Raw genomic sequence first — 10,597 nt, 5'->3', positions numbered from 1 at the left:
GCTGTCTTCAGAGCGGGTCTGTTCTGTTTCCATCTGATGGCTCCACCAACTCAGATGAGGACTCCACGCAACTGTGGCAGGGGAAGGAAGGAACTGGGAAGGGACTGGAGACCACACATAAGCTCCTCAGTGCCTCCCCGCAGAACCATTATCCCTTTGCCCACCCACATCTCATCAGCCAGGGATTGGTCAGGGAATTGGGAAGCAGTCACCTCCGTTTTGGGCTGCTTCAGGGGTATGTGCCCTGGGCCATCACACGGCAGCCATCGTTCCCAAGGGATCCATGCTTGGTTTAATGTCCTGCTGTTTCCACCTTCGTTCTGAAGTTTTGAAGAAGGGTACCATATTTCCATTTTTTACTGGGCCTCCAAAACGGTGCAGTTTGTCTGGGTAGCGCTCCTGGGAGAGGACAGTGGCGCACTGAGGAGCGCCAGGGCTGCCACTGCACGCAGTTTCTGCTGACCCTCATCACACGCGCCCAGCTGCAGGAGTTCCTCCTTTGTCCTATAATTAAAAAAAAAAAGTTAGTCTTATGATACCACATGATCCAAAGACGTCTTCAAAAATGTCACGGAAAGTGACTATTAAGAAAAAGAAGTTATGCGTGGATTTCCACATTTTGGCAGCGAAATAAACTTGTACTTTGATTTCATTTTTCCAGACACTTTTTGAAGTCCCCTCTTACCTCATCACGGATGCAAATCCTCACAGAGCCCACACGTTTCTTAGGTTTGAAACTTTACTTTCCGGAAAACTGAAATTTCCCTCATGTTCTCATGGTAATAATTTGGTTGGATTGAATTCATTGAGCATAGCAAACACCCAGCTTTCTGTTAATTCTGCAGGCCACACTGAAGTCTAGGGCAAAATCCATAAAACTCTTTTCAAGCAAAAGACCAATTTTCATTATGAACATCAAATCTCAAGTGAATGTTCTGGGCAGAGGGCGAATCTCGTGGCCCATGCTGGGTTGGGATTTAGGAATAAAAGCTGCAAGCATTCCTTTCCCATACGGCACCCCCCGAGCATCGCAGGTGCTCTGAGACTGCAGATTCTGGGAACATGGTGTTTCCTAGCCAGGAGGGCACCTGTTGTTTCTGGTTTTAAAATAGGGCACGAAGATCTTTCAGTGTTCCGAAGGCTGCAGAATTGCTGTCTTCCTTGGTACAGAAAGAGATATTTCCTTTTGCAAAGTCAATTTCAGCAGTGATGTAGCAGCTCTGAATATCTTTTTTCTAAAACGGATAGTTTTTCTTATTTTCCAAACGTGGAGGGCTATGGGCAGGGACGAGCTGGAAATAGTCTACAGTGTAGTCATGAGCAAGAACAGCGTGTACCTTGCTAAGTGCTCACCACCCCCCACAAACACACACATCTAATTGCACAATTCTCCCATTACCTGAGAAGGATGTGCTATCATTCCCCATACAGGTGAGAACACTGAGACTCAGGTGACAAGGGTAGATGCAGGCCTTAAACACGGATCTTCTGAGCAAACCTTATATGGCTTCCAAACACCTCCTACTGACAAAGCTCCAGGAGAGCCGAGTACGCAGTGTGGTCTCACAGACCAGCAAAGATTGGGCTTCTTACCTGCCAACTGTAAGGAGGCAACCCTTTGCTAATGCCAGTGCCTCTGTTCAAGGGAATGCCAGGCATCCTGTCAGGCCTTCGCTAGAAGTGTGTTAAAAACGACCCCCAGACCTGAGCATCTGCTCATCTTTCTGAGACTCTGAGCTGCTCTTTCTCTGGTCCTAAGGAAATCCATCTTCAGCAGTTTACAGGCATCTGGCAGGGAACAGGAATACAGGACTCTGGCTCTCCACCATCCACGCTGCCCTAAAATCTTTGCCAAAAGGGGCTCATTTTGCAGACTGTGTTCTAAAGACTAACTACGTGGTAGAAACAGTACATGAAGGAACAGGGAGTGCTTTGCCTGGAATTAAAGGAGAGTCAGGAGATTTTGAGAGCTGTACTCACTTGCTTGAAGGGCTATCACAGGCAAGAAGGATCCAAAGTGTTCCAGGTGGCATGAGAAAGCAGAATCAGGTCAAGAGGGTGAAAATCATGGCGTGAACAACTTCAGGCTACCACAAAGAGCACTGCCCTAATAGCCAGCACCATTGGAGAAGAAGGTGGTGACCATGAAGTGTGTGCTCCCTGGCATCAGAGGTGTGAGTGGCTGTTCAAGGACCAATTAGAGAAGGACATCGAGTATCAGATGAAACTCAGTTCCCTGCAAGATCCCTTCCAGAGCTGATACAGCTAGTGTCTAGGTCTTTATGTTGTGATGTGAATCATTTATTACTGCCGCCCTCAAGAGAGAGCAGACTGGTCTTTGTGGGGAGATTAACTGAGGAGGGAGACCTGCAGCCCTGTGAGATCCCACCGTGTGGACATACAGGCTTGATTGCTCTGTGCACTGGGAGGCGGTTCCTCAGGGGGATAAGAGCTGAGGAAAGAGGGGAAGAGTGAGGAGTCCTGACTGCCGAGTTGACAGCTAGGGCCATACTTCTGATGCATGTGCTTCCTCAGACAGAGGCATTTGAAAACTCAGTGATAACAGAGCACTGCAGAGTGCCCCAAACCTGAAGGCAGAGCTCCCTGCTACCAGTGCAATTTCCTGAGCAGGACACAGAGAAGAAAAGGATGTAATCACATGACCGTAAGCATTTGCCCGGGTCCTCTGTAGGGATGTTCATCCCAAGGCATCCGGCTCTTATTCCCAGAGAAGAACCATCTGATTTGGACCGTCTTCACTAAACATGAATGACATGTGATGCACTCCTGTAGCACGTCACACTTGGCGATGCAATGGCTAGAAAAGGTGATTATTCATTCAGAGTCTCGTACTCAGTTTATGCTGTAATACATTGTTCTGTACAAAAGAGGCAAGTAAAATCTTTGATTCTGTTTTCTGAAATCAATCTCTCTGCAGTGGAGTCTTTCACACTGGTTAATCAAATGGTACGGTCGACTCCAATAATGTTCACTGCAGCTACATCTTTGCGAAGTTCCAGGCTTTTCCTGACACCACAGATGCTCTTATTCCCGGCTTTACATACAGGGCATTATAGTTTACAGAGTACTTTCACGCTCGTCGCTCATTTAAGCCTCATAACCATCTTAGGAGCAAAGCAGGGCAAAGATTACTACCCTTCTTTTGGGTAAGGTCCCAGACTCTCCCAAAGGCTCAGCACCTTGACCGAAGGCGCATTGCCAGTGTGTGGAGGCTGGATTCAGACAGGTCCTCTTCTAGCCTGCTCCCTGCTGGGTCGCTCTCCCATGCTGTTTTCTCCTAAACGAAACATTTATAGTTCTGAAAAATAAGACAGAATCAAGACGACTGTCTAATGTGATTGCCCTCATGAGTATAATCTTCTTCAGAAAGAGTTTGAGTTTCTGGGACCAGCAGTTAGCGTAATGGCTATGTCGCTGGACTCCCATGTAGTCGACCACGGTTTGAGTCCCGGACCTGGTGGCTTAAACTCACGCCGGGCGCGTGTGTGTGCGTGCCCAAGATCCCGGGAGGAGAATGGAGGAGAAGGGATTGCGGTGTAGCCCTCCCTCCTGGGGGGTGCTTTCTTGCTTTCTGTCTGTCTCTTTCTGGTGAGTGCACACACCCTATAGCAAAAACCTCTGGGGAGGGGGAAGAGTTTTAGTTTCTCACAGAATTTCTATTGAACCTGACCATCCATCACAGAAAAGATCGACTCCCTCGACTGAAAGAATAAAATAAAGCCAGAGCCCTGTGGGTCGGTCTCCTGTGATCAGACCACGCTCTGGCTTCTGACCTCAGTCTCCTGCAGACACCTGTATTTCCCCTCGAACTTCGTTCAGCCCTTCTTTGTCCAGCATTTGGAGGTCACGCGGATCTCCGTCTGGCTTTGAGATACGCTCACTTCTCTGTGCAGAAATATTTGGAAGCAGCTGCCACACAACATTCTGCCCGCCTTTCGCTTTCCATCGCATCTTTAAAACGGCCATCTAAACTATCAATGCAATGATTTTCTTCAAAATGGAACAAACGCACAAATAACAACAACAAACCCCAACCATCCTGGAGGTGTTGAGAGAGAGTTAGGGGTGAGCCACTCTGGCTTTCGCGAGCACCCCAAGCTTGCTCCCTCTTCAGGGAGACTGCACTGGCCACCCTCTCTTTCTTGGATGTTCTTCCCCCACCCCCACCCCATGCCTGGTTCCTTGTCCTTCAGATTTCAGTTCACTTGTCACTTCTTCCGAGAAGCCTTCCATTTTATCTGAGGTTCACCACTTTCTCTAATGTCATCCTCATTAGTTTGTTTTTTCTTTTTTCTATGTAGTACTTGTGGAGCTCTTCAGGTAACTGAGGTTGAACCAGTTGAAGACTTCATATTTAGAAAATGGGGGTCTCCTGGGACCAGCAGATAGCATAACGACTGTGTCGCTGGACTCCCATGTATTCGACCGCAGTTTGAGTCCTGGACCCGGTGGCTTAAACTCACACCCGGCGCATATGCGTGTGTGCCCAAGATCCTGAGAGGAGAATGGAGGAGAAGGGATTGCGGCATGGCCATCCCTCCTGGGGGGTGATGTCTCGCTTTCTGTCTCTCTGTCTCTGTCTTGCTGTAAGCGCATGTGCCCTAGAGCGAAAACTTCTCCAAAAAGAAAAGAAAAAAAAAAAAAAAAGGAAAAAAAGAAAATGGGGTCTCCCAATCAAATGAGCTAATCTGTTAAGGAATAGAACATAGGACTTCATAGAGTGTTATCCGCATCAAATGAGAAGCACTCCAGGAGTTGGCTAGCCTCACCCAGTCCGATTTTCTTGCTGTTTCCTCCCAACTTTCTCTCCTTAGTTTTCAACTTCATGAAAAATCTGATGACTCCCTGATCTGTGGTAAAGGCTGCACACTTACTGACTATGCATGCTCTAATGAGTCTGAAGTTGTGCATGAAGATGGTTATACTATAGGGAAGTCTCATATATGTAGTGTATATTATGCATTGTGCAATCCTAGGGGCCACATCATGCTGTATTGAAAATGCAAGGTTGTGGCTCTAAGTTGTACTAGGAAGGTTTTAGAGTAAGTTATGGCTTTTGCTTTTGTGACCATAAACAGGTACTCAAGAAAGGGTCCCATCTATCCCTCCTCCAATCAATTCCTAAGTCCTTAGACCCTCTCTTGGGAACGTCTCTTATCCAGAACCTCCTCTTTGGGTCCTTGATCACCATCAGCCTATTACAGGAGGGCAAAGAGACCAGCCTCTTAACTGGTCTCCCTGTCTGAAGTCTGCCTTCTATCTTTCTTTGTCGAGGTCTCTACAGATTTTATTGCCTAGTTCTGAAGATGTCACATTCATAGTCTAAATTATCTACCAAATAAAGTACTTATTGCTTAGAAAGGAATCCGAAGTTCTTTGCACAGCTAAAGCTGACCTCATCTTAGACATTTTCTCTTCTTGCATTCTCTATTAGAGCAAACTAAACTTCCTATTATTCCCAGCATTCAGTGACCACCCTCTCACCTAAATTCCTTTCCTCATGCGTTCTGTTTTTAGAGGGCATCGATAATTACAATATTAGTCTTATCATCACACTTCCAACTCCAATTCATTCCTTAATATCCCATTAGATTGCTACCTGGTCTGCCAACCCAGGAGTGAGAGTTCTTCTACCCACACAACCTTCACACATGCATATCCTTCTCTGTGTGGCATGTAGCTCTTCGCCCTTGTATTACTGTCCTGTCGAGTGTCAGTTCTCCCCACCTCCCACCCAACTCCACTTTGGTTAGAAAAGACATACTCTGAGGACAGGGATCAAGCCTGAGTTAGCTCATCTTCCTATTCTGAGCCAGCCTAAGACATAGTTAGGGGCAAAGCAAGCAGCATGATTGGATACAAAAAAATACAATCCTGGGATATTTTAGTGATTTATTTCTCCTCTTTTGTCTATGAACATCTGTTTCCATTCAGTATAAAGAAGTTCAACTTAAACAATAGGATTATGGCTAAAAACCAACCGGAAGCATAGTGGTTTTAATGTTGTGCTTAGTAGGTTTGGCTGTCCATTTATATAGTCAGGGTGTGGGAATGTGGTGTGGAATTAGAAAAGGTAGGTATTTCCTATAAAGACTCTCTCAGTCTATAGAAGACACTACAGGCTTTTTTTGCATGCTAGTGCAGAGCACCTCATAGAAAGATATTTAATCCCAGGGAAGAAAGAGGTGAGGCTAACAAGCTTGTAAAGAAAAACACTGACTCTAAGGGAACACTGGAAAAGCTTGAGTACAACAGGGTGTGCATTTTTCATTCTGTCTTCTGGTTTTACCCTATCCTTAAGAACTTTCGCGAGAGCCCAAGGAAGAAGAAGACATGACAAAGAGAGAGATAAAGAGATCATGATGAGAGAGTTGGTGGGGGCCCTCTGTGATCTGTGGTTTGTGTGTCACAGTGCAATACAAGCTGGCTGGAGGGCAGCCACCATTGGTTCTCACCTGGTAGTGACAACTAGCGATGTGGGAACACGGGTGGAAGATGCATGTGGCTGGTGGCTGACGGTCTCATACACACATAGGTGACATAAGGTGTCTGAGCATGTCTCTAACTGGATGAAAGAGAAACTAGCTAAAGGAGAACGAGAATACCCAGGGCTGGCACAGGGTGGTCATGCACATCACGGAGGCCTAGGATCCCTTGCAGCCATCTCAAGGTCAGGCAAGGCCCACAGAAACCTAACCAGGGAGCAGCAGAGATCATCTCAAAGTGGTGGCCCGTGGCGGGTACAGCCAACACAGTTCTGGGGAGGGAATGATGTGCTATTCCTAGGAAAACTGAATGTGGCAGCACTTTCAGAGGGTTTCCACGAATTTTCTGCCACTCAGGAGGGAATTTGGGGTGGGGGGAAGGTTTCTGGTTTTGACATTTTTTTTTTTTTTAAGATATATTTTTGCTATAGGGCATTGTGCTTGCTGAAGAGACAGCGAGAGAGAAAGAGAGACAGAAACAGAAATCATGCCCCTTGGGGGATGACCATGTTGCAATCCCTTCTCCTCCATGCTCCTCTCGGGATTTTGGGCACGCACACACACACATGCCCAGCATGAGTTTTAAGCCACTGGGTCCAGGACTTGAGCTGTGGTGGACTACGTGGGAGTCCAACAATGTAACCATCACGCCATCTGCTGGTCCCGCTCTGGTTTTGACTTCTACCCAGGTTAACATGGGCAGGGAAACATAAGTTACAAAGATAAGACAAAATGCCCACCTAGTGAAAGACCATACGGGTGGTTATGGAGACAATCCGAGAAAATGCTGCAGAGACCCAAGGTCACTCTTAGTGGCTGGCCTGCTACCCAGCGGAACAAAGTACAGCACAAGGTGATGCCGCAGCTGGCTGGTTGCTCTTTCCTGCACGCTGAACCAGTTTTCTCTTGACGCGTGGTGGCTGACGGTCTCATACACACATAGGTGACATAAGGTGTCTGAGCATGTCTCTAACTGGATGAAAGAGAAACTAGCTAAAGGAGAACGAGAATACCCAGGGCTGGCACAGGGTGGTCATGCACATCACGGAGGCCTAGGATCCCTTGCAGCCATCTCAAGGTCAGGCAAGGCCCACAGAAACCTAACCAGGGAGCAGCAGAGATCATCTCAAAGTGGTGGCCCGTGGCGGGTACAGCCAACACAGTTCTGGGGAGGGAATGATGTGCTATTCCTAGGAAAACTGAATGTGGCAGCACTTTCAGAGGGTTTCCACGAATTTTCTGCCACTCAGGAGGGAATTTGGGGTGGGGGGAGGGTTTCTGGTTTTGACATTTTTTTTTTTTTAAGATATATTTTTGCTATAGGGCATGTGTGCTTGCTGAAGAGACAGCGAGAGAGAAAGAGAGACAGAAACAGAAATCATGCCCCTTGGGGGATGACCATGTTGCAATCCCTTCTCCTCCATGCTCCTCTCGGGATTTTGGGCACGCACACACACACATGCCCAGCATGAGTTTTAAGCCACTGGGTCCAGGACTTGAGCTGTGGTGGACTACGTGGGAGTCCAACAATGTAACCATCACGCCATCTGCTGGTCCCGCTCTGGTTTTGACTTCTACCCAGGTTAACATGGGCAGGGAAACATAAGTTACAAAGATAAGACAAAATGCCCACCTAGTGAAAGACCATACGGGTGGTTATGGAGACAATCCGAGAAAATGCTGCAGAGACCCAAGGTCACTCTTAGTGGCTGGCCTGCTACCCAGCGGAACAAAGTACAGCACAAGGTGATGCCGCAGCTGGCTGGTTGCTCTTTCCTGCACGCTGAACCAGTTTTCTCTTGACCCAGACTGAGGTTAGCTTTGAGAATTTGATAAAGGCTTAAATAGCCTCAAGAATGTGGCCACAGTCCATGATTAATTGAAAACTAGTTTGGCCTGGGAACAATTTTGTTGATTTGGATCCTCCCTAGATGGATGCTGGAATCCAAGAGTCTAGATGCCAAGAGTTATGCTTGGGACGTCTGAATCTTTGCATACACCCCACAACTCACCCCAGCACGGCAGTCAGGAGGTGCACAGCTGTCACTGGGTCCTGTGGATAGCTCAGGGCAGCAGGGGTCTTAGCCCGCACCTGGAGCCTGTGTGAGGCAGTACGGGTTTGGGGGGCACAGAGAAGCCTTGCTAGCTAAAGTCAGAGATTTGAACCAATGCCCTGACAGCATCGTCAGGGACCACGCAGTTCACAGGGAAGTCAGTCTCGGAATGTGTCTTCTGGGCGGTGGCGTACGGCAGTGAGGAGTACAGGTTGGGAAGTCAAACAAGTCTGAGTTCTAATCCAACCTTTCCTGACTTGTTATTTTGAGCCCATTAGTCACTGTGTCTGCATTTTAGTTTTCTCGGCTGTGAAAATAAAAAAAGAAATATGAACATTGGTCCCTGCACTCAGTCCTAGCACGAAATTCCTAAAAGCCTTATACTTTCTTGAGTGACAGAGGTGCCAGGAAAATGAATCTTCCTTCTGGTTTGCTCTTCTGCCGGCTCCACTTTCTCACACAGAACTCCTAAACCCTCTGGCATTTGCTGGGTGATGGGAGCTCCCTTTGTCTAAAGAGGTGACTCTCGGTGGGCTTCTGGGTGGGACTGGTCACAAGGAAGACCAAGCTGTGGTTATAAGCTAGGTACTTTGAGCTCTACTCCTCATTTCCGGGAGAGAGGAAAGGGGCTGGAAAGAGAGCACGTCATGCCTGTGTGATGAAGTTTCTACAAGAATCCCCGACCTCTGGGTTTAGAGAGCTGCCAGGCTGGCGAACACATCTGCAGCCAGTGTGTGTGGGGAGACCTCTGGCTGTACAGGGCCCAGAAGCTCATGTGCTTGGAACTTTCCAGACTTTGCTCTGTGCATCTCTTCATCTGGCTGTTCATTCCTATCTTTCATTAGGTCCTTTATTAAAAACCCGGTAAATGTGTTTAATTTGAGTATGAGTATAGGGAAAAAGCCAGGTTTTAAAAATTATCTCATAGTAATAGCAAAAATAGAAGATTAAATGTGGTTCATAATTTCTTTTATCTCTCTAACTTTCAGGTTTCTTAAGTCTTAGCCTGGCACATAGCACCGTGTAAATATTTAATGTGTTATGTGAATCTATAAAAGAGTGCATGGTGGTTAAGGTGCTAGAGTCCCACATGGGTGACCATGGTTCAAGTCCAGCACGAGGCAGCTTGCTTTCTCACTCCCCTCCTCTACCTTTCTCTCTCTCCCTCTCACTCTCTTTCTGGTGAGAAAATTAAAAAATAATAATAAAATTAAGTAAATAATTCTTTTTTAAAAAATAGAATGAATGAGCAAATGAACACACTGCAAATTTATGAGAATTTGATACATGTATTGCTATTTTAATGCAAATTTAGCTACCTGTGCTTCACTATTTGTTTAAAATTATCATCTCAAATTTAGTCTGTTTATTCTTATCTATTTAACATAAGATACAGAATGACTTACCTCCAGCCTTTTTTAATAGAACCAATTATTGACACTTCCAAGAGTTTTCTTTCTAGACTTCACTCTGAACTTCTTATCCCAGCATCTGACTATCCTGAAAAATTTCTGAATACTTTCCAAGTCTACAAGATCTCCCATGGGCTGCACCTGTGCAGAACAGTCCAGAAAATGGACATATCTATCTGTAAGTATGGACTCATCTCTAGGTATGAACATATCCGTAGGGATAGACGTATCCGTAGGGGTGGTCGTATCCTTACGTGTGGACGTATCTGTAGGGGTGGACATATCCATATGTGTGGATGTATCCGTAGGGGTGGGCGTAACTGTAGGTGGTGTTCAGTTTGTCTCTTTGCTATCACGTCACATGCAGCCTACTTTTTGCAGAGATATCGCCACGACAATCCTTAGACTTCTTCTTGGAGCACAGTTCTCAAACCTGACCCATCATGAACATCCCCAAGGATGTTCAATAATTTCCTGGGTGTGGCCTCAGACATAAACTCTACCAGCATCTCCAGCATGGGTCCTGGGAGTTGCGTCTCTGCTATGCTCTCCAGGCAGTAGTTCTGATGAGAAGTAAGGTGTTGGAACTATAACCCTAAAAGGACGGCTTAGATTATTTTTTCCC

This window comes from Tupaia chinensis, unplaced genomic scaffold (genome assembly GCF_000334495.1).
Source record: "Tupaia chinensis unplaced genomic scaffold, TupChi_1.0 Scaffold141231_1, whole genome shotgun sequence".
Classification (NCBI taxonomy): Eukaryota; Metazoa; Chordata; class Mammalia; order Scandentia; family Tupaiidae; genus Tupaia; species Tupaia belangeri.
Note: the sequence above shows the minus strand (reverse complement) of the source record.